This window comes from Lepisma saccharinum, unplaced genomic scaffold (assembly GCF_977018435.1).
Source record: "Lepisma saccharinum unplaced genomic scaffold, izLepSacc3.1 HAP1_SCAFFOLD_105, whole genome shotgun sequence".
NCBI classification, from domain to species: Eukaryota; Metazoa; Arthropoda; class Insecta; order Zygentoma; family Lepismatidae; genus Lepisma; species Lepisma saccharinum.
The window spans coordinates 35,335-61,683 of record NW_028142932.1 but is presented as its reverse complement, the minus strand read 5'-3'; positions in this window follow the sequence as shown (position 1 = coordinate 61,683).

The following is a 26,349-nucleotide window of genomic DNA, read 5'->3' as shown; positions in this document are numbered from 1 at the left end:
GTCGTTTTTGTGGTAACATATCCAATGCGTGCCTGGATTTTCTTGATTGTCCAAGTTGACTACTCCACATTCTCTTCTTTTGACGGTTGAAGGTAACGAGTCGGACATGAAAACTCCTCTGAAGTGTTTGATTCGTAACGGTTCGATCAGAGATTCAATGTCTCGGTTGGTGAGTGCTGCTGTTTCTTTTTTTAAAACTTTTTCATCACGCCCTTCCCCCCTTTCTTCTCCATGGCCAGGTTGTGACGTTTCTGTTCTTCCAACTCGGCCTTGTTCTTCTTCGAGTCGATGACGATTTTCGCGATGGCGGCACTTCCGCCGGCCAAACTTCCCACGGCCCCCAATGCTGCCAGGATGGCCGGGATGCTGAATATGAAACCTCCGATCTTTTGCTGTTTCCGCGAACGCTGCAAGCGTCTCAATTGAGGTGTGCTGAGCAGCAATTTCATTCCATGTCCTTTCGACAAGCAAGAACGTTTCTTCTCGCGTTGTTTCTTGGTGAGTAACCCATCGAGGGCACCTAGATTTTTTAGATTCGAATATGGTATCTGGTACACGACACCCTTGGGCTTCATGTTGATGCTCTATGTGTTATTTTCACGGTATGTTATTTATATATAAATGTTCTGAGATTTTTTTTTTCAATGGATGTTATTTTATATATACTCCGCGTAGCCCCGTTACACAAATTCTATTACATGCTTTGTTTTCTTACCAAGAAGTTCCTTTGTCCCCTTGTACACGATTCGAGTTTTGTTCTCGATTAAGATAGCTAGCTTCTCGTCGGATAACATGCTGGCGTATCGATCTGGTAAAAATAGACTGTATTGTCCGTTGAGCAACAGACGCACCTTGGGACCATACTGGGTAGAAAGGATTGAACCGGAAGTTATCGTGTAAGGTTTGTCAACTTCCAATTCCTGAATTTTTACATACTCGACTGACAAATTTAGCATTTGTTTTAATGCTTGGAGGTCACTTATTTTTTCACTCGTCATATCAAAGAGAAATTTCAGGGTGTTAGAGAATTTTTAATTTTTCACAATGTGTGTTATTTATGTATATATTTTTTTCACGAGATTTTTTTTTGTATCGAATATTTTTTTTAACAGAGGAAGAAAGTTCGTGCTTCCGAAAACGCGATGATGTGCGTGATGATTTCTTCCGTCTCCTGCATAGATTTTCTCCAATCATCGGTGCCCCGTCTTCTCCCCTGCCTCGCCTCGTACAGTTCGTCCAACCTCTCGTTCAATTTTTCCCCTGCAGCCGACAGAAGAGTGTCGAGATCGCCGCACCTCATTCCACTGATCTCCCGAAGACGGTCCTTGAGAACTATTTCGCATCCCATGTGAAATGCCGGCGTCGTTTTAGCTATGATCACAAGTTTATTAACATCTCCGTTAACTACCTTTTTGAATATTTTAGATAGTAGTTCGTGCGGCAAATCAGTTATGCAAGCCATGTTGTTTTTTTTTACTGTATGTTATTTATATACCCCACCCCAATTTTTGTTTTGTGTTCATGGCGATGGTGGTACCCAGTGCGGCGACCCGTTCACCCAACGATGCGTCTCTGCTCACGAACCTTTCGAAAGCTGCATGTTCCAATTTCTTGTCTGCTTCGTGACGTGCGTCCAGATTCGTCTGCGTGGTGTTGTAGGCGATGTCGTGATCTTTGCATGCCGCGTCCAACGGATTCACACCCTTGTCTCCTCTCTCCAATCTTTTCTCGAGTTTGGTACCCGGTCCGCAGTACTGGTAGCCAGGTAGATGCATCTCGAAAGGTAACTTGTTGATGATGTCGTTCACGAGTCCCTTTCCTTCGGCCACGTTCCAAAATTTAGGAGGCAGCGTGTTGATGATTTTGATCAGGTAGTTGTATTTACGGTGAAACCAGTGCAAGAAAGGAAGAGCCTCTCAAGCAGGTTTGGCTATACTTAAAACTAGGTCAACATGCCTATATGAGGTTTTTGCTCCAGTGTGGAACCCCCTCTAATCCAAGATTTTGGTAAAAAATGCCCCCCCACTTGGGAATGTTTGAGAAAGGAAGAATTCCTCTCAGATTGATACTTACAAAAGGCACTTCTGTGATATTGTTTTGGCTATACCTGAAATTGAGCCAAAAACACACACCCCCAACCCCCCCCCACACACACACACATATTTACTTCCGGTCCACTTCCGGTCCACTTCCGGTTTGAGTTCAATTGGGCAAAAGGCCCAACTTGCTTATCTAATACTAAACACAATTCAAAATGCAGAGACCTTCTAGAATTGCTCCGTGACTCTCTCATTTCTTACATCATAAACATATGATTTTTCTCCTATGAGAATAACACTACATATGGTGTCATCAGGTAATGCTTCGTGGAATTCACAGACAATTTTAATGTTTGTCCTGTCATTCACCACAACTTGTTTTCTTTTTGAAGTGTTAATTACAAACATGGGTCTCCGTGCTTTGAATTCTTCTGGAGTGTAATACATCTCAGTATTGCCAGTAGTGACTCTTTTGAATGCCGTAAAAGCCTCATATAATTTGAGGAAATCATCCTTGGACATGTCTAAATTATAATTTTCTCTAGGAAATACCTAATTTCTGCCATTTTTAAGATAAATGTTCTTGATGTTGCAGTTATCAAATTTACTTGAATTTTTTTCCTGATTATTGTGTCTTCCAGTCTGAAACAGTACCACTACAAAATCAGGCATGTCATATTGAATACTGGAGAATGAATTTGTAGCATCAAACTCATAATATGTACCAGATGCGGGCCTCTGTACGCATTGATATGTATAAAATTGAAGAGGAACCTGTGGATTTTTTAGAATATCAGCTTTGTGTTTAAGAGCATAACCGGCCTCATATTCAACAACAGGGATTCTTAACTCCATAGTCTGAATAATGCATTTGCCCTCATCAGGTAAGGTATTAGGCAGAGCTTCTCCTGTAGGGTTTAATGTGCTGTACCTCATCAAGGCATTATTATCATTGGCAGCTCTTCTAAATGTAATTCTTAACCCACCCTTCCACATAATTTCTTTGTAATCCGAGAAGAATCCTGGCAACAGGCGCATGGGGAACAGCACTGTGTGGCTCTTGGTTAATATTTTCTCGCCAGCCTCAAATCCGCCTATTTTGTAGTAAGAAGCCTCGGTTTTGGATAATTTTAATGTGGCCATAGCTGTGGAGGTAATGCCAGGATAATCCACTCTGTTTATAACAACACCGTGCTTTCTGATCTCAATTTCAGAGAACAGATGCGGCACAAAATTGTCAACCAGTCTTATATTTGAATTTGCCGTATAATCTGTTCCATCGAGCTTTACAACATCAAATTTGATGTATAGATCTGCTCTGTGAGGGTGTATAAATCCGTCCCCCACGTCAAGATCTATCTCAATCTCTGTGTTGGGTTGATTTAAATTTGCAAATGTCCTCCTGTTTGGGGGGAATGATTGTAGCTCATAACTCTCAATATTTTCCATTGTATGTATTTTTATTTAAATGTTAATCTCTATGATTGCAGTTGTTGTGGCTCCAGCAAAATCAACTAATTCTTCTTTTTCATTGGTGACCATCAATTCGATGTAATCTATTCTGTTATGACACACAGGAAAATATAATGTTGGGGATGGATTGTAGATGATGGGCTCCATGAATTCAGAATTAGGTTTGAATGTTGCAATGATGCCGGTTTGTTTGTGAGTGCCTATGCCATTTGATTTGGTGATCATACCCTCGGCCACATTACAGTGAATATTCAGAGTTTCTATGGCCAAGAATTTGGGTATATTCATAGCAGTGTGTTTGATGGCTGGTTCAAGTTTTGTGTTGTTCTCAAAGCCTAACAGCTCTCCTATAGTACCCAGATCCACTGTTTCTGTGGCAGATACAATCTCTACTCTGTGAGTGACAGAATTTTGACTTAACACCACACCTCTGGGTAGCTGAGCATTTAGAGTGGACAGATTATATTGCCCTGGAGTAATGACAATTTTTTGATCCCCTACTGCAATTGTGTTGTTGTGGTGTGTAATATTAGGGATCAAGTACATGCCGTAAAATGCTCTGAGAGCTATTGTTTTGGGATACAAGTAGTTGTATTTACGGTGGGATAAACTCAGGAAAGTATGAACCCCCCTCAAGTAGATTTGCTATACTTAAAACAAGCTCAACATGCCCATATGAGCTTTTTGCTCAAGTGTGGAATCTTGTCTAATTCAAGATTTTTGTAAAAATGCCCTCAAGAATTTTTCTAAAAGGAAGAGCTTTTTCGGAAAGGAAGAGCCCCCTCTCAGATTGATTTGTCTATACTTACAAAAGGCACTTCTGTGAGACTTAAAACTAGGCCACCCACACCTACCCACATACACCTACACCCACCCACACCCACCCACACATATTTACTTCCGGTCCACTTCCGGTGCACTTCCGGTTCATTTCCGGTTTACTTCCGGTTCACTTCCGGTTCACTTCCGGTCTACTTCCGGTCCACTTCCGGTTTACTTCCGGTCCACTTCCGGTTTAAGTTCAATTGGGCACCAGGCTCAACTTGTATATTTAATATTAAAATAATGTAATTCTTCTAGAATTGCTCCGTGACTCTCTCATTTCTTACATCATAAACATATGATTTTTCCCCTATGAGAATAACACTACATATGGTGTCTTCAGGTAAAGCCTCGTGGAATTCACAGATAATTTTAATGTTTGTTCTGTCATTAACTACAACTTGTTTCCTTTTTGAAGTGTTGATTACAAACATGGGTCTCTGTGTTTTGAATTCATCTGGTGTGTAATACATGTCAGTATTGCCAGTAGTGACACGTTTGAAAGCCGAAAATGCCTCATATAATTTGAGAAAATCATCCTTGGACATGTCTAAATTATAATTTTCTCTAGGAAATACCTCATTTCTGCCATTTTTAAGATATATGTTCTTGATGTTGCAGTTATCAAATTTACTTGAATTTTTTTCCTGATTATTGTGTCTTCCAGTCTGAAACAGTACCACTACAAAATCAGGCATGTCATATTGTATACTGGAGAATGAGTTTGTAGCATCAAATTCATAATAAGAACCAGATGCGGGCTTCTGTACAGATTGATATGTGTAAAATTGCAGAGGAATCTGTGGATTTTTTAGGATATCTGCTTTGTATTTAAGAGCATAACTGGCCTCATATTCAACAACCGGGATTCTTAGCTCCATAGTCTGAATAATGCATTTGCCTGCATCTGGTAAGGTATTAGGCAGAGCTTCTCCTGTAGGGTTTAATGTGCTGTACCTCATCAAAGCATTGTTATCATTGGCAGCTCTTCTAAATGTAATTCTTAAACCACCCTTCCACATAATATCTTTGTAATCCGAGAAGAATCCTGGCAACAGGCGCATCGGGAACAGCACTGTGTGATTTTTAGATAATATTTTATCACCAGCCTCAAATCCACCTATTTGGTAGTAAGAAGCCTCGGTTTTGGATAATTTTAGTGTGGCCAAAGCTGTGGAGGTAATGCCGGGATAATCCACTCTGTTTATAACAACGCCATGCTTTCTGATCTCAATTTCAGAGAATAGATGCGGCACAAAATTGTCCACCAATCTTATATTTGAATTTGCCGGATAATCTGTTCCATCGAGCTTTACAACATCAAATTTGATGTATAGATCTGCTCTGTGGGGGTGTATAAATCCATCCCCTACATCAAGATCAACCTCAATCTCTGTGTTGGGTTGATTTAAATTTGCAAATGTCCTCCTGTTTGGGGGGAATGATTGTAGCTCATAACTCTCAAAATTTTCCATTGTATGTATTTTTATTTAAATATTAATCTCTATGATAGCAGTTGTTGTGGCTCCAGCAAAATCAACTAATTCTTCTTTTTGATTAGTGACCATCAACTCAATGTAATCTATTCTATTATGGCACACAGGAAAATATAATGTTGGGGATGGATTGTAGATGATTGGCTCCATGAATTCGGAATTAGGTTTGAATGTTGCAATGATGCCAGTTTGTTTGTGAGTGCCTATGCCATTTGATTTGGTGATCATACCCTCGGCCACATTACAGTGAATATTCAGAGTCTCTATGGCTAAGAATTTGGGTATATTAATAGCAGTGTGTTTGATGGCCGGTTCAAGTTTTGTGTTGTTCTCAAAGCCTAACAGCTCTCCTATAGTACCCAGATGCACTGTTTCTGTAGCAGATACAATCTCTACTCTGTGAGTGACAGAATTTTGACTTAACACTACACCTCTGGGTAATTGAGCATTTAGAGTGGACAGATTATACTGCCCTGGAGTGATGACAATTTTTTGATCCCCTACTGCAATTTTGTTGTTGTGGTGTGTAATATTAGGGATCAGGTACATGCCGTAAAATGCTCTGAGAGCTATTGTTTTGGGATACACTATGTCATCATGCAATTTGAGTTTCAATATTGAATTTTGGCTGGTGAGATGGAATACCCCCATGATGTTTCAGATACCACAAGGCCTTTTGAAAATTTTCAATTGATGGTTTATTTATTTGAGACATATATCTGAGAACAGATATACACAAATGTCCACAATTAACATCTTTGAAGTTTTGAACACGGGCATTATTGTAATAAAGATTAGCTGATTTTAGATATTTTACTAAATTTTCAGGTGGAACACCTCCAAATGAATCAAACACAAATGCCTCATTTTTTAAATATTTAAGATAACAGATCCAGTGAGTGCCCTGATTTTTGTACTCATCCAAATTAACAATGCCACACTCTTTGTTGAGTGGTTGTTCTGGTAAAGAATCAGACATGTACACACCTCTAAAATTTTTGATGCCCAGTGGCTTGATTAAAGCTTCAATATCTTGGTTTGTAAGCGGCTCTTGTTTTTTTTAAACTTACTCATGGCTCTCTTAACACCTTTGCCTTGTTTCTCCATGGCCAGGTTATGGCGCTTCTGCTCATCTAATTCTGCCCTATTTTTCTTGGCATCTATTACTGTTTTTGCTATGGCGGCTGATCCCCCAGCCAAGCTCCCAACAGCCCCGAGAGCAGCTAAGATGGCAGGGATGGTAAATATAAATCCCCCCACATGTGATTTTTTTCTTGATTGCTGTAATTTTTTTAATTGGGGGGTACTAAGCAACAATTTCATACCATGTCCCTTTGCAAGACAAGAGCTTTTTTTCTTGCGCTGCTTTTTGGTCAAAAGACTATCAATAGTTTTAAGAGATTTGAGACCTGCATAAGGTATTTGATACATAACACCCTTGGCCTTCATTGTAGGTTTATTATATACATATTCACAACCCCCACCCCAGTTTTTGTTTGGTGTTCATAGCTATGGTGGTTCCCAATGCTGCTATTTTTTCACTTAAAGAAGCATCTTTGCTTACAAATCTACCAAATGCAGCCTCTTCTAATTTCTTGTCTGCAACATGTCTCTTGTCAAGATCAGAATGTGTGTTGTATGCTATGTCATGGTCTCTACAAGCAGCATCTAGGGGATTTACACCAGGATCCCCTCTGTTTAATCTATGCTCCAATTTTGTGCCTGGACCACAATACTGATAGCCTGGAATATGTAGTTCAAATGGCAGCTTGTTTATAATGTCATTAACCAGTCCCCGACCCTCAGAAATATTCCAAAATTTAGGTGGTATAGTATTAATAATTTTTATGAGATATCCAATCCCCTTAGTGTCATTCACTATAAAATTAGACAATTTTGTGCTTATCATGTCCATAATTCCAACCTTTTCATTGTAAAAATTGTGGTTCCCAGCATTTTCCTCCCCAGCTATCACCAACAACCTATCCACAAGTTTCCTGACATCATCAACCCACACAAATTCTTTAGGCAGGGTGTTGTATTGTTTGATTCCACTGCCAGTCTTGATCTGTGACCATATGGGCTTGATTAAATTATTGTATTTTGCCCCACTGCTAGACTTGACCCTTTTTTGTGTGGGATCATTGTTCTGGTATAGAGCATCTGATTTTATTAATATTTCTTTGTAATGCTCATAATCTTGATCTGTATAGCTGCCAGGCCTTTTCCTAGTCATCAGTTCCCACAACCCAGGTGTTCCGGGATATTTAACAAAAGCACCTTTTTCTCCGAGACGAGATTCTGAATAAACAATTATATCATCTCCCATAAATGTTACTCTGAAATTGCCAATTCTATGTATGATGCTGCCATCAAGCTCTGTGTCAGCATATAAGCCAAACACCTCATCTTTATTGTCTTTAGGTGTGCTTAAATATTTTTGAGCAAGAAGACCCAATTCAATAGGATCCTGAGTAGCTTCAATTCTTCTAGGAGCAACAGGACTAGGTGTATGAATACTGGAAAGTGGGGTGAATGGATAATCTAATATGTTCCTTGCAGCTACAGGTACAAGCTCTGTGATCAAATCTTGATTTTGCTCTGTAACAGTTTTGATATTCTTACCTAAATTATTAATAGCATCAATTACAGGCTGTTCTGTTTGTTTGTGTTTTTCATAAATTCCCCGGTTCTCTGATTTCCATCCCTTAAATCTTTTTACAAGATAATCTCTTAACTTAAGATCATCAATGATTGGCCTTTTCATGTTTATTTATTTATGTTTCAATGTCTAGAAAATTGTTGATTTTATTTCTGTATTTGCCACTACTGGGTGTTCTTGTCATATCAATTGTGACAAACCCATAACTGTTTTGATTCCAGCACCTGCTGCAAAATTTAGAAAAATCATTGTAGCTCAAGTCCCCACCTACATATTCATCATGTATGTGTTTGAGGTTGGTATGATCTTGATGAAACACACATATAAAGTTGCTGTTGTCTCGGATCAGCTGCTTCGGTATTTTTGAAAAAGTCTGTGCCAGGTAGAAACAATCAATGTTTTTGTGTCGCCCCTGTGTAAAGAAATTTCTAACCTTGTTTTGATTATCCAGTATAACGTCATCAAACACAACAACAGAATTATCGAGACATTCATCAAGTGGCTTAACATCTGGTTCAAAAGTGGCTATATCCAATCCATCATATAGCTTCATCAGCTGCTGATATTTTAATTGTTCCAAGCTCTTAGAGAAGATATACAAGTGCCTGTTTTTCCAGTCTAACCAGTTGGGTGCCAATAAAAAATTATCAACCATTAGTGTAGTTTTACCACAAGCAGATGGCCCAACAATAAGACACCTAATATTTTCAGGCAGCAAGTTGCCATTTCTCTTATTCTGTTGTTCAGGTTCTGGCAGCCTTTTTATAACATCCCAGGTGCTCATATTATTATTTTGTTTGCCTCGATCCAGCTGTTTTCCGGATGACCCAGCCATTTGACAAATAACTTGTTGCCTTTTCTGCGGATGATTTTTTCTATGAGATATGTGTCAGGCTGTTTAGATTTGCTGAGTTCTTGTTCATAGAACCTGCCTTTGAGAATTTCTCCTCGGTGATCTTTTATTATATATGTGTTAAGGGTCCCGGGTTTAATTTGAACCACTGTAAATAATTCGGTGCTCCAGTTTCTTGTAAAGCCTCTTTTGAATAAGTGCTTATATTTGCTGATTCTTACTTGATCACCCACCCTGTATTTGGCCTTTCTTCTTGTTGGCTGGTATCTAGGATAATAAACAGTCCTGATCAATTTTTGCTCATCAGATGAAGTTACTTCGGAGGGTTTCATGTTGATTGTAGAATGGACCGAGTTGTTATATTTATGTAGAAGTTCTGGAAGAATATTAATCCATTTATAATTACCTTGGAGGGTAAATTGTTTATACATAAGATTTTTTAAGGTTCTGTTGAATCTCTCTACAATTGAGGCTTTGAGGTCACTGTAACTCGAATAATGTTTTATTGCCTGGCTTTTAATAAATTGTTGAAACACTGAATTATAAAATTCTTTGCCATTATCTGTTTGCAAATAGCGCGGGGATCTTCCACTCTGATTGATGATTGTCCTGATGGCTTCGGTAACACATGCTCCAGTCTTGGATTTGAGTGGCACAGCCCAGGCAAATTTTGAAAATGTGTCTATTACAGTGAGTAGATACTTGTAGCCCTTGTTGATTTTGTCTAAGATTTTCAACTGTCCAGTTGCCATCTCAATCAAGTCGCTCTGCCATAAATCATCTATGCCCTTTGTGACTACTGGCAGTCTCTTAAAATTAAGTCTGGCTTGTCTGTGTAATTCATCAACAATAATTTGTCTAGACATAATATGTAAACAGGAATATTGCAACTATAGGGTGTTCAGCAGCTGAGACTGCAGGATTTTCTAAATATAATTTGTCCCCTATTTGTATTTTAAATTCCAAAGTGCCATCATCTTCAGTATAGGCTGTTTCTAATGTATTGGAGTCTGTAAAATCCTCTAACTCTACACTGGTGATTTTTGGTTTGTTGTCAGCATTTGTTATTGATAAGGTGGGGTAGTGGTGTGCCTGTGGTTGATGCCAATATTTGATCTTCATTGGTCTCAATGTGCCCCCAACAAAAAACTGGTAATAAAATTGTGCAGGGGACAGCATATATATTTTGCCACCTGGTGTAAATGGAGAATCATATTCTTTGTTGGGGATGCTGTACAATTCAAGAATTACTGAATGTTTTGGATTCTCGATTATGCCTGTTATTTCCTTTTCTGCTGTAAGCAATCTGCTTGTTACAGATTCAAGGTGCTCATTGATGGTCCTAACAACATCATCGTGGCCTGGCTTGATTTTTATGTCCACAATAAGTTTCTTGTATTGTTGCACAATCTCTTGAAGCTGGGTGGCAAAAACAGACAGAGCATTTGCTTGATTGGATTCCATGGTCCCTAGCTGTTGCTTGATATTAGCTACAATTTGTTGTAAATTTTCAACAACTGCCAATTTTGAATTTTGAGCAGTAAGATCATGGACCTGTCTTCTGATATCCTCAAACAGGGCATGCAGTTCATTAATATGTTGATTGGTTGGTAGAGTGGCCACTGTCTGAGTGAGTTGTTTGATCTCTGCTAGGATATTCTTGATATCTTCTGATTTCAATATCCTATTCACTGCCCTCTTAATATTTTTAAGTTCCTGTGATGTGGGAAGATTTGATACAGTATTTTGCAAAGATTCAAGTGCCAATTTCACATTGTTTAATTCAGAAGCATCAGCCACATTTTGCATAGCATTTTGGAGCAGGGCTATATCTGCCTGAGTGGGTGTGGATTGTTGTAAAATTTCAAGTTTTGTTTGGATATCATCGATCAAGTGATGAAAATGAGATAGTTCAGATTCAGTGTTGAGGTTTTCAAGCTTTGTGATTTGTTGCTGGACACTGACAAGGGTATCTACAATACCAGGCAGGCGGGATTCTAGTACATTTACCAAATCATTTTGCACTGCTGCTATTGTACCTTCAAGATGGGTTATGGTACTTTGAATTTTTCCAAAATCTTCATATGTTTCAAGTTGCAGCTTAATATTTGCTACACTCCGAGTTATTGCATTCAAAGCATCAGAAGATGGCAAATTGTTCATAAAATTTTCAAGTGTCTCAATTTTTTCTTTAACCTCGGCTATGGCATTGTGCAGAGGATCCAGATTAGGTATCTGGAGTGACTGAATCTGTTCTTTTAGAGTGGAAATCACTAGATCAAAATCTTCCTGTGATTTTATGCTTTTGACAATTGTTTGGAGCTGTGCCTGGACATTATTAATCTGCTCCTCTAATTGCTGTTTCAATTGCTCAGAATTGGTGGCCTGGGTCTTAAATTTGGCTTGAAGAGCTGCTACAGCTTCTTCTAAACTTTGAAAATTATCTAATGTGGCCAGATCAGTATATTTCTGAAGCAACAATTTGAGTTCAGAATCAATTTTAAGAAGAGGGTCCATGCATTGTGATTGCAAATTTGTAATTTCTAATTGAAGACTGGCATTGAGTGTGGTTTGTAAAGCTTGTAAATCACTTCTTAATTTCTTGACTCTGACATCAAGCATCAGAATCTCATCACTGTGATCTTCATGTCTTGTATGGCCAAATATATCATTAGGCATTTTTGATTTAGTGGTTATTTATTATAGAGTATCTGATTCTTAATTCTATAAAAAAGGGTATAAGCTTGTCATAAGATCCAGGGACCTCAATATATAAGCAGTCACCAGCAGAAACAGTATATACAGTGCCAGAAATCATGTTTGAGTGCTTAATTCTATAAATATTTCTCCCTACTGAAATCTTGACATCACCCTCAGGGGTTGTAATAAATTGCAATTGCCCACCTACAGGTAATTGGTAATGATTTAAATTATTGTTAAATATGTACAATGTTTTGCCTGTTTCTTCATCATTATCTGTAAGTATGCTGTTCAGATGAATAATTAACAAGCCACTCAGTTTAGACAGCATATCAGGAGAGGGTTGTGGTGTCGGCAGGTCCATAATAGCCTGTTTTTTGAACCCAAATAAGTTCATAGGCATGTTTATTTATTTCAAATCATGCTCTGTAATTGGGCATTGTTTGCCACTTTTCAAATCACAATGACCCCAAGGTAAAGTATGTATGCCACATGATAAAATGCATCTCTTATCATCATGTGGGTCCAGGGCCACTTTTGTTACAATATTTGAAGTCAACAAGTGATCCTCACTCTGAATTCTATTTTCTGATGTTCTGATTGAATTCTGGGATTTGATGCAATTTTTATAATCTTCAAATTGGAGATCTTTGTCAACAGTAACTCTGCCAACGCCCTTAGCCTTTTTGGCAGCAGCACCACTACATGTTTTAAAACTGTACACCTTGGCACTTAACCCAGCAAATTCCACAATAACATCACCAAGTGTCTCATCTTTTAACTTGCCAGGCACCTTTTTGTTGTGGTGGTGTTGAATCTTTGTATGTTCACTGGTATCAAAGTATTGAAACAATTCAGGCTGTGACATATCTTGATAAACATCTTCTGTTTGAATATCAAGAATAAAACTATCCGTGTCCATGTACAATAATTTTACACGATCACCATAAAAAGGTTTCAGCACATCATAATACAATATTAACATATGTAATTTGGACGATTCCAATATTACAGCCCCTACATAAATAGGTTTATCAAACTTAATCTTTGTTTTCTTCATGTTGAAAAGAGCCATGTGCTCATCATAAATTCTTCTGTAATTGAAATTGGGCTTTGCAACCAATTTTTTGCTCAGGCTGGGGTCAGTAATTATTTTAACATCGGTATGTTTCCTGACATTTTCAATTGTTTTGCCATACACTGAATTCACCATCAATTTAAACAAGCCCTTATCAAATTGGCTCTTTGCAGATGTTCGAAGCTCCGTGTTTGTATCAATGTATGGTTTCAACCATTCTGAGTGCCTGAACCTTAAGACTTTGCCAATTTTGGTCACTTGAACACCATGTTTCATCAGGAACTGGAGGTTTTTGTAATATATGACATATCCCTGTTTTGTCTCCAGAGTCATCATGAGCTTCTTCTGTTTAGAGCCAGGTGAGCACTGAACCTCGGGAATTGGGGGCAGATCAGAAAATTTGTTGTGCAAATCATCAGGAATTGTCAGATCAACCTCTAAGAAGAGGCCATGTTCACGGTCATCAAAATTCTGAAGATCTTCAATATTGTAATTTTCAACCCATTCAAGCCCTGCATATGGCAATTTATCCATCATAGCATGACCATAGAGGCTGCTTGCATCTACATACAATATATAATTTGATGGCCGTGCTGGATCATAATCAGGCTTATATTTGTTATTTGCTCTGGCATATCTCTGGGAACATTGCACCATCCCTCCTCTTATACATTTCTCCATAAACAGATACATATCTTGATCTTGGATCAGATCCAATTGCATTTTGGTGTTCAAAAACATTGCGGCCCATGCTAGACCCGGGGCACTGAAAAAATACACTGGGTCCAGTTTATAATTTTGCATAGAAGATTTTCTGAATACCTGTATTACATCAGCTAAGAGGGTCGTATCAAGTTTCAAATATGCCATGTGATAATCACCAAATGTCTTGCATTTTAAATTGTTCCACATCAACTGAGCATGGTGATAATCTTCATCAGTGATTCCAGATCCTCTGATTTTGCTGTAAAACTTTTCTTGTGGTGGCAGAGAACACTCATCAAATTTAGAAAAATCTGTAACATAGTCATATGGATATACACCCTTCCGCCTAATTAATTTCAGGTCCTGATTTGGAAACGAGGCACGTGTAATTTTTAATTGATCATCAGGTAATTGAGTGGCCAGTGTATCTAGGCTAGCAGGTAAAAATCTGTAAGAATCAAGAAATCTTATGTGAATAGGAACACCATCAACTTTAATTATCTTGCTAATAGATATATATTTCTCATCATTTTCAGCTAAAATATTTAAATTCTGCTTGTCAAACCCCTCGTACCTGATCAGATGATGGAAATCATAATTGGATGGTCCATGGCAAAATATGGGGACAAAGCTTGGTCTCTTGATCTGAATATTACAGCTATTACACAGGGCCATTAAGAATTTACCATCTGTATGAGAATGGTGTTTCACCTTGATATTTGTATCTGAAAATTCAGAATCACATACCGGGCATTTTTCTGCATTGTTGAAATCCTCAATCTGATCCTCTGTTAAAGGCAACATAGGCTTTGATTTTAATAAGATGTTAGATGCTATGTCACGGCACTCATTTTCTATTCTTTGTGCAAATTCTTTGATGGCATTTGGTCCCATGTATAAGTATGGCTCACTAGCTACACCATCCCGTATAACTATATAACAAAAGCTGGAAGGTTCATGTAACTGGTATGATGTACTTGAAGATTCTTCAGGATCTGGATTGCAGAATGCAAGAGATTTGAGGTTCGATTCAAAATCATAGACAATAAATGCTGGGTGTTCCAACAAGGCTTCAAACTTTTTGAATTTGCAATTTTCACTTGGATTAGGCATCACCATATGAACAGGTTTATGATTCCCACAGTATTTCAGATGCTCAATTAACTTGTTTTTAGCAATTTCTGCACTCTCTTCCCGAACCCCCTTCACCATTTTTTGACCATCAAATACAGTTAAGCATCTTCTGCACAACTTGAATATTTTTTTATATTTGTCTAGTTGTGTTCTCACCAAAGCTTCAAGATTATGTATCAGAGTGTAATGGTATGTATCATCCCCTTCAATTAAGAGCAGATCAATCGGAACAGCAGAATCATCATCAAATGTACTGATTCTGAGAGGTGCTATCAAGCAATTGCCAGTGGAACAAATAAAAACATTAATAGATAATTGTTTGCCATTGATTTCCCGGGCCTTTTTTTCAAATTTATCAATATTCTGAACAGACATTGGATATTCTAAACCCTCCATTGCATCGTCAAAAAGATGTTCATGTTGTTTGTAATAAGTTATTCTCTCAGGATTTCTTGAAACTGGATACAAAGCAGCTAATATACACCACAAAAAGCATTTCTGGTCGGTATTTTCTATATTAACCACGGCTCTTCTGTTTTTAATATTGGCAGGTAATGGCACATATGTAGATCCTTGTAATGGGCTGAATTCAGAAATATTAACATATAACTTGTGCGATGAACCGCATAGGCTCCATCCAGACTCTTTTGCTGCAAATTCAGAGTGTTTGATATTTAATTGATCTATGAAATTGCCTATTATTTTGTCTGAATTTGTATTTGAGTATACAGGTACAGTTTCTGTTATGTGGGGCTGTGTAAATTTTGTGTCATTTGGCTTCTTATATTGTACAAACAATTTGAGGGACAGCTTATAAGAGCCATTTTGTGCATTTAGAATTGCCTGCAGATCAGAATTTATACTGTTCAAGAAATTCTCAATGCCGCATCTTGGCTCTGATACAAACCGGTGATCCCTTAATTGGCCGTTAAAACTGCTACGGATGGGTTCATAGCGTGGCTGCTTTGCTGCTCTGGCATTAAGAGGTGCTTCGTGCCTTCTTTTCAGACCAGATGTAGATGGTTGTGCAGAGCAAGTATTTTTATGTGTATATGTGAAGTATTTCATGCTGTATTTTCTATTGCATTTGGGGCAAATTTTTGTGGGAGTTCTGCATTTGTCTGGATTACAAATCTTTTGGTGTCTGGCCCAATTAGAGCTAAATATATTTTTATTGCATTGGTCACAATATTTTTGATTCGGCATTTTTGCTGTTGTTTATTATATACAATTTCCTGGGATTCAATTCAAAATTCTATACTGGATAAAAATATCAGTTGGGTTCAACACTGTACTGTGTGTGTGTGTGTATGTGTGTATACACTTAATATTTTTGGCTTTGGTATTTATATACAATTTCTTGGGATTCAAATCAAAATTCTATGCTGGATAAAAAAGCAGAAATAGGCCACAACTTGGCCACAAGTGGACCGGAAGTGGACCGGAAGTAGGCAAACCGGAAGTGGACCGGAAGTGGACCGGAAGTGGACCGGAAGTGGACCGGAAGTAGACCGGAAGTGGACCGGAAGTGGACCGGAAGTGGACCGGAAGTAAATATGTGTGGGTGGGTGTGGGTGCATGTGGGTGTGTATAGGTGTGGGTGGCCTAGTTTTAAGTCTCACAGAAGTGCCTTTTGTAAGTATAGACAAATCAATCTGAGAGGGGGCTCTTCCTTTCCGAAAAAGCTCTTCCTTTCCGAAAAATTCTTGAGGGCATTTTTACAAAAATCTTGGATTAAACAGGGTTCCACACTAGAGCAAAAAAACTCATATGGGCATGTTGAGCAAGTTTTAAGTGTAGCAAATCTGCTTGAGGGGAGCTCATACTTTCCTGAGTTTATCCCACCGTAAATACAACTACTGATACACTATGTCATCATGAAATTTGAGTTTCAATATTGAATTTTGGCTGGTGAGATGAAATACCCCCATGATGTTTCAGATACCACAAGGCTTTTTGAAAATTTTCAATTGATGGTTTATTTATTTGAGACATATATCTGAGAACAGATAAACACAAATGTCCGCAATTAACATCTTTGAAATTTTGAACACGGGCATTATTGTAATAAAGATTAGCTGAATTTAGATATTTTATTAAATTTTCAGGTGGAACACCTCCAAATGAATCAAACACAAATGCCTCATTTTTTAAATATTTAAGATAACAGATCCAGTGAGTGCCCTGATTTTTGTACTCATCCAAATTAACAATGCCACACTCTTTGTTGAGTGGTTGTTCCGGTAAAGAATCAGACATGTACACACCTCTAAAATGTTTGTTGCCCAGTGGCTTGATTAAAGCTTTAATATCTTGGTTTGTAAGCGCTTCTTGTTTTTTTTAAACTTATTCATGGCTCTTTTAACACCTTTGCCTTGTTTTTCCATAGCCAGGTTATTGCGCCTCTGCTCATCTAATTCTGCCCTATTTTTCTTGGCATCTATTACTGTTTTTGCTATGGCGGCTGACCCCCCCGCCAAGCTCCCAACAGCCCCGAGTGCAGCTAAGATGGCAGGGATGGTAAATATGAAACCCCCCACATGTGATTTTTTCCTGGATTGCTGTAATTTTTTTAATTGGGGGGTGCTAAGCAACAATTTCATACCATGGCCCTTGGCAATACAAGAGCTTTTTTTCTTGCGCTGTTTTTTGGTCAAAAGACTGTCAATAGTTTTAAGAGATTTGAGACCTGCATAAGGTATTTGATACATAACACCCTTGGCCTTCATTGTAGGTTTATTATATACATATTTACAACCCCCACCCCAGTTTTTGTTTGGTGCTCATAGCTATGGTGGTCCCCAATGCTGATATTCTCTCACTCAAAGATGCATCTTTGCTTACAAATCTGCCAAATGCAGCCTCTTCTAATTTCTTGTCTGCAACATGTCTCTTGTCAAGATCAGAATGTGTGTTGTATGCTATGTCATGGTCTCTACAAGCAGCATCTAAGGGATTAACACCAGGATCCCCTCTGTTTAATCTATGATCCAATTTTGTGCCTGGACCACAATACTGATATCCTGGAATATGTAGTTCAAATGGCAGTTTGTTTATGATATCATTAACAAGGCCCCGACCCTCAGAAATATTCCAAAATTTAGGTGGTAGAGTATTAATAATTTTTATGAGATATCCAATCCCCTTAGTGTCATTCACTATAAAATTAGACAATTTTGTGCTTATCATGTCCATAATTCCAACCTTTTCATTGTAAAAATTGAGGTTCCCAGCATTTTCCTCCCCAGCTATGACCAGCAGCCTATCTACAAGTTTCCTGACATCATCAACCCACACAAATTCTTTGGGCAGGGTGTTGTATTGTTTGATTCCACTCCCAGTCTTGATTTGTGACCATATGGGCTTGATTAAATTGTTGTATTTTGCCCCACTGCTCGACTTGACTCTTTTTTGTGTGGGATCATTGTTCTGGTATAGAGCATCTGATTTTATTAATATTTCTTTATAATAATCATAATCTTGATCCGTATAGCTGCCAGGTCTTTTCCGAGTCATCAGTTCCCACAATCCAGGTGTGCCGGGGTACTTAACAAAAGCACCTTTTTCTCCGAGACGAGATTCTGAATATACAATCAGATCATCTCCCATAAATGTTACTCTGAAATTGCCAATTCTATGAATGATGCTCCATCACGCTCTGTATCAGCATATAATCCAAACACCTCATCTTTATTGTCTTTAGGTGTGGTTAAATATTTTTGAGCAAGAAGACCCAATTCAACAGGGTCCTGAGTGGCTTCAATTCTTCGAGGAGCAATAGGACTAGGTGTATGAATACTGGAAAGTGGGGTGAATGGATAATCTAATATGTTCCTTGCAGCTACAGGAACAAGCTCTGTGATCAAATTTTGATTTTGCTCTGTAACAGTTTTGATATTTTTACCTAATTCACCAATAGCATCAATTATAGGCTGTTCTGTTTGTTTGTGTTTTTCATAAATTCCTCGGTTCTCTGATTTCCATCCCTTAAATCTTTTTACAAGATAATCTCTTAATTTGAGATCATCAATTATTGGCCTTTTCATGGTTGTTTATATACGTCTCAACGTCTAGAAAATCGTTGATTTTATTTCTGTATTTGCCACTATCAGGTGTTCTTGTCATATCAATTGTGACAAACCCATAACTGTCCTGGTTCCAGCACCTGCTGCAAAATTTGGAAAAATCATTGTAGCTCAAGTCCCCACCTACATATTCATCATGTATGTGCTTGAGGTTCGTATGATCTTGATGAAACACACATATAAAATTGCTGTTGTCCCGGATCAGCTGCTTCGGTATTTTAGAAAAAGTCTGTGCCAGGTAGAAGCAATCAATGTTTTTGTGTCGGCCCTGTGTGAAGAAATTTCTAACTTTGTTTTGATTATCCAGTATAATGTCATCAAACACAACAACAGAATTATCGAGACATTCATGGAGTGGCTTAACATCTGGTTCAAAAGTGGCTATATCCAATCCATCATATAGCTTTATCAACTGCTGATATTTTAATTGTTCCAAGCTCTTAGAGAAGATATACAAGTGCCTGTTTTTCCAGTCTAACCAGTTGGGTGCCAACAAAAAATTATCAACCATTAGTGTAGTTTTACCACAAGCAGATGGCCCAACAATAAGACACCTAATATTATCAAGTAGCAGGTCGCCATTTATCTTATTCTGCTGTTCAGGCTCTGGCAGCCTTTTTATAACATCCCAGGTGCTCATATTATTATTTTGTTTGCCTCGATCCAGCTGTTTTCCGGATGACCTAGCCATTTGACAAATAACTTGTTGCCTTTTCTGCGGATAATTTTTTCTATGAGATATGTGTCCGGCTGTTTAGTTTTGCTGAGTTCTTCTTCATAGAATCTGCCTTTGAGAATTTCTCCTCGGTGATCTTTTATTATATACGTGTTACGGCTTTCAGGTTTAATTTGAACCACTGTAAATAATTCAGTACTCCAGTTTCTCGTAAAGCCTCTCTTGAATAAGTGCTTATATTTGCTTATTCTTACTTGATCCCCCACCCTGTATTTGGCCTTTCTTGTTGTTGGCTGGTATCTAGGATAATAAACAGTGCTGATCAATTTTTGCTCATCAGATGAAGTTACTTCAGAGGGTTTCATGTTGATTGTGGAATGGACAGAATTGTTATATTTATGTAGAAGTTCTGGAAGAATATTAATCCATTTATAATTACCTTGAAGTGTAAATTGTTTATACATAAGATTTTTTAAGGTTCTGTTGAATCTCTCTACAATTGAGGCCTTGAGATCACTGTAACTCGAGTAATGTTTTATTGCCTGGCTTTTAATAAATTGTTGAAACACTGAATTATAAAATTCTTTGCCATTATCTGTTTGCAAATAGCGCGGGGATCTTCCACTCTGATTGATGATTGTCCTGAGGGCTTCTGTAACACATTTTCCAGTCTTGGATTTAAGTGCCACAGCCCAGGCAAATTTTGAAAATGTGTCTATTACACTGAGTAGATACTTGTAGCCCTTGTTGATTTTGTCTAAGTTTTTCAACTGTCCACTTGACAACTCAATCAAGTCGCTTTGCCATAAATCATCTATGCCCTTTGTAACTACCGGGAGTCTCTTAAAATTATGTCTGGCCTGTCTGTGTAATTCATCAGCAATAATTTGTCTAGACATAATATGTAAACAAGAATATCGCAACTATGGGGTGTTCAGCAGCTGAGACTGCAGGATTTTCTAAATATAATTTGTCCCCAATATGTATTTTAAATTCCAGAGAGCCATCATCTTCAGTATAGACTGTTTCCAACGTATTGGGGTCGGTAAAATCCTCCAATTCTACACTGGTGATTTTTACTTTGTTGTCAGCATTTGTTATTGATAAGGTGGGGTAGTGGTGTGCCTGTGGTTGATGCCAATATTTGATCTTGATTGGTCTCAATGTGCCCCCAATAAAAAACTGGTAATAAAATTGTGCAGGGGACAGCATATATATTTTGCCACCTGGTGTAAATGGAGAATCATATTCTTTGTTGGGGATGCTGTACAATTCAAGAATTACTGAATGTTTAGGATTCTCGATTATGCCTGTTATTTCCTTTTCTGCTGTGAGCAATCTGCTTGTTACAGATTCAAGGTGCTCATTGATGGTCCTAACAACATCATCATGGCCTGGCTTAATTTTTATGTCAATAGCAAGTTTCTTGTATTGTAGCACAATATCTTGAAGCTGGGTGGCAAAAACAGACAGAGCATTTGCTTGATTGGATTCCATGGTCCCTAGCTGTTGCTTGATATTAGCTACAATTTGTTGCAAATTTTCAACAATTGCCAATTTTGAATTTTGAGCAGTAAGATCATGGACCTGTCGTCTGATATCCTCAAACAGGGCATGCAGTTCATTAATATGTTGATTGGTTGGTAGAGTGGCCACTGTCTGAGTGAGTTGTTTGATCTCTGTCTGGATATTCTTGATATCTTCTGATTTCAATATGCGATTCACTGCCCTCTTAATATTTTTAAGTTCCTGTGATGTGGGCAAATTTGATACTGTATTTTGCAAAAATTCAAGTGCCAATTTTACATTATTTAATTCAGAAGCATCAGCCACATTTTGCATAGCATTTTGGAGCAGGGCTATATCTGCCTGAGAGGGTGTTGAATGTTGTAAAATTTCAAGTTTTGTTTGGATGTCATCGATCAAATGATGAAAATGAGATAGTTCAGATTCAGTGTTGATGTTTTCAAGCTTTGTGATTTGTTGCTGGACACTGACAAGGGTATCTACAATCCCAGGCAATCGGGATTCTAGTACATTTGCCAAATCACTTTGCACTGCTGCTATTGTACCTTCAAGATGGGTTATGGAACTTTGAATTTTTCCAAAATCTTCATATGTTTCAAGTTGCAGCTTAATATTTGCTACACTCCGAGTTATTGCATTCAAAGCATCGGAAGATGGCAAATTGTTCATAAAATTTTCAAGTGTCTCAATTTTTTCTTTAACCTCGGCTATGGCATTGTTCAGAGGGTCCAGATTAGGTATTTGGAGTGACTGAATCTGTTCTTTTAGAGTGGAAATGACTAGATCAAAATCTTCTTGTGATTTTATGCTTTTGACAATTGCTTGGAGCTGTGCCTGGACATTATTAATCTGCTCTTCTAATTGCTGTTTCAATTGCTCAGAGTTGGTAGCCTGGGTCTTAAATTTGGCTTGAAGAGCTGCTACAGCTTCTTCTAAACTTTGAAAATTATCCAATGTGGCCAGGTCAGTATATTTCTGAAGCAGCAATTTGAGTTCTGAGTCAATTTTAAGAAGAGGGTCCATGCATTGTGATTGCAAATTTGTAATTTCTAATTGAAGACTGGCATTGAGTGTAGTTTGCAAAGCTTGTAAATCACTTCTTAATTTCTTGACTCTGACATCAAGCATCAGAATCTCATCACTGTGATCTTCATGCCTTGTATGGCCAAATATATCATTAGGCATTTTGATTTATTGGTTATTTATTATTGAATATCTAATTCTTAATTCTATAAAAAAGGGTATAAGCTTGTCATAAGATCCAGGGACCTCAATATATAAGCAGTCACCAGCAGAAACAGTATATACAGTGCCAGAAACCATGTTTGAGTGCTTGATTCTGTAAATATTTCTCCCTACTGAAATTTTAACATCACCCTCAGGGGTTGTAATAAATTGCAATTGCCCACCTACAGGTAATTGGTAATGATTTAAATTATTGTTAAATATGTACAATATTTTGCCTGTTTCATCTTCAATATCTGTAAGTATGCTGTTCAGATGAATAATTAACAAGCCACTTAGTTTAGACAGCATATCAGGAGAGGGTTGTGGTGTTGGCAGGTCCATAATAGCCTGTTTTTTGAACCCAAATAAGTTCATAGGCATGTTTATTTATTTCAAATCATGCTCTGTAATTGGGCATTGATTCCCATTTTTCAAATCACAATGACCCCACGGTAGAGTATGTATGCCACATGATAAAATGCATCTCTTATCATCATGTGGGTCCAGAGCCACTTTTCTTACAACATTTGAAGTCACTGAGTGATTCGCACTCTGAATTCTGCATTCTGATGTTTTGATTGAACTCTGGGATTTGATGCAATTTTCATAATCTTCAATTTGGAGATCTTTTTCAACAGTTACTTTGCCAATGCCCTTGGCTTTTTTGACAACAGCACCACTACATGTTTCAAAAGTGTACATCTTGGCACTTAACCCAGCAAATTTCACAATAACATCACCAAGTGTCTCATCTTTTAACATGCCGGGTACTTTTTTGTTGTGGTGGTGTTCAATTTTTGAATGCTCACTGGTGTCAAAATATTTCAACAATTCAGGCTGTGCCATATCTTGATAAACATTTTCTGTCTGAATATCAAGGATAAAACTATCCGTGTCCATGTACAGCAGTTTTACACGGTCACCATAAAAAGGTTTCAACACGTCATAATACAATGTTAACATGTGTAATTTGGCCGAATCCAATATCACAGCCCCTTCATAAATAGGCTTATCAAACTTAATCTTTGTTTTTTTCATGTTGAAAAGTGCCATGTGCTCATCATAAATTCTTCTGTAATTGAAGTTGGGCTTTGCAACCAATTTTTTGCTCAGGCTGGGGTCAGTAATTATTTTAACATCGGTATGTTTTCTGACATTTTCAATAGTTTTGCCATACACAGAATTGACCATCAATTTAAACAAGGTCTTATCAAATTGGCTCTTTGCAGATGTTCGAAGCTCTGTATTTGTGTCAATGTATGGTTTCAACCATCGTGAGTGCCTGAACCTCAAAACTTTTCCAACTTTGGTCACTTGAACACCATGTTTCATCAGGAACTGGAGGTTTTTGTAATATATGACATAACCTTGTTTTGGCTCCAGAGTCATCATGAGTTTCTTCTGTTCAGAGCCAGGTGGGCACTGAACCTCGGCAATTGGGGGCAGATCAGGAAATTTATTGTGCAAATCATCAGGAATTGTCAGATCAACCTCTAAGAAGAGGCCTTCATGACTGTCATCAAAGTCCTTAAGATCTTCAATATTGAAATCTTCAACCCATTCAAGCCCTGCATATGGCAGTTTTTGCATCATAGCGTAACCATACAAGCTATTTGCATCTACATACACTATATAATTTGATGGCCGTGCTGGATCATAATCAGGCATATGTTTGTTATTTGCTCTGGCGTATCTCTGGGAACATTGCACCATCCCTCCTCTTATACCTTTCTCTATAAACAGATACGTATCTTGATCTTGGATCAGATCCAATTGCATTTTAGTGTTGAAAAACATTGCAGCCCATGCTAGGCCCGGGGCACTGTAAAAATACACTGGGTCCAACCCATAATTTTGCATAGAAGATTTTCTGAATGCCTGCATTACATCAGCTAAGAGGGTCACATCAAGTTTTAAATATGCCTTGTGATAATCACCAAATGTCTGGCAATTTAATTTGTTCCACATCAATTTGGCATGGTGATAATCTTCATCAGTGATTCCAGATCCTCTGATTTTGCTGTAAAATGCTTCTTGTGGTGGCAGGGAACACTCATCAAATTTAGAAAAATCTGTAACATAGTCATATGGATATACACCCTTCCGCCTAATTAATTTCAGGTCCAGATTTGGAAACAATGCACGTGTGATTTTGAATTGTTCATCAGATAATTGAGTGGCCAGTGTAGCCAGGCTAGCCGGTAAAATTCTGTAAGAATCAAGAAATCTTATGTGAATAGGAACATCTTTATCATCATCATTTTTAACTTTAATTCTTTTGCTAATAGATATATATTTCTCATCATTTTCAGCTAAAATATTTAAATTCTGCTTGTCAAACCCCTCGTACCTGATCAGATGATGGAAATCATAATTGGATGCTCCATGGCAAAATATGGGGATAAATTTTGGTCTCTTGATCTTAATATTACAGCTTTTGCACAGGGCCATTAAGAAATTACCATCTGTATGAGAATGGTGTTTCACCTTGATATTTGTATCTGAAAATTCACAATCACATACCGGGCATTTTTCTGCATTGTTGAAATCTTCAATCTGTTTCTCTGTTAAAGGCAACATAGGCTCTGATTTTAATAAGATGTTAGATGCTATGTCACGGCACTCATTTTCTATTCTATGTGCAAATTCTTTGATGGCATTTGGTCCCAAGTATGAGTGTGGCTCACTAGCTACACCGTCCCGTATAACTGTATAACAAAAACTGGAAGGTTCATGTAGCTGGTATGGTGTAATCGAAGAATCTTCGGGATCTGGGCTACAAAATGCAAGAGGTTTGAGATTTGATTCAAAATCACAGACAATATATGCTGGGTGTTCCAACAAGGCTTCAAACTTATTGAATTTTGCTTTTTCACCTGGCATTGGCATCACCATACGAACAGGTTTATGGTTGCCACAGTATTTCAGATGTTCAATTAACTTGTTTTTTGCAATTTCTGCACTCTCTTCACGAACCTCTTTCACCATTTTTTGACCATCGAATACAGTCAAGCATCGTCTGCACAACCTGAATACATTGGATTTATGTAGTTGTGTTCTCACCAAAGCTTCAAGATTTTTTATCAGAGTGTAATGGTATGTGCCATCCCCTTCAATTATGAGCAGATCAATCGGAACGGCGGAATCATCGTCAATTGTACTGATTCTGAGAGGTGCTATCGGGCAATTGTCACGACCAGTGGAACAAATAAAAACGTTAATACATAATTGCTTGATATGTTTGGTCCTTTTTTCAAATTTATCAATGTTCTGAACTAACATTGGATATTCTAAACCCTCCATTGCCTCGTCAAAATCATGTTCATGTTGTTTGTAATAAGTTATTCTCTCAGGATTTCTTGAAACTGGATACAAGGCAGCTAAAATACACCACAGAAAACATTTCTGGTCGGTATTTTTTATGTTGACCACAGCTTGTTTGTTTTTGATATTGTCAGGTAATGGAAGATATGTAGATCCTTGTAATGGGCTGAATTCGGAAATGTTAACATATAACTTGTGTGGGGAGCCGCATAGGCTCCAGCCACTCTCTTTTGCAGCAAATTCAGAGTGTTTGATGTTCAATTGGTCCATCAAACTGCTTATTACTGTGTCTGAATTTGCATTTGAATATACCGGTACAGTTTCTGTTATGTGGGGCTGTGTAAATTTTGTGCCGTTTGGTTTCTTATATTGTATAAACAATTTGAGGGAGAGCTTATAAGAGCCATTTTGTGCATTCAGAATTGCCTGCACATCAGGATTTACACTGTTCAAAAAATTCTGAATGCCACATTTTGGCTCTGATACAAACCGGTGATCTCTTAATTGGCCATTAAAACTGCTACGGATAGGTGGTGCATTGCGTGGCT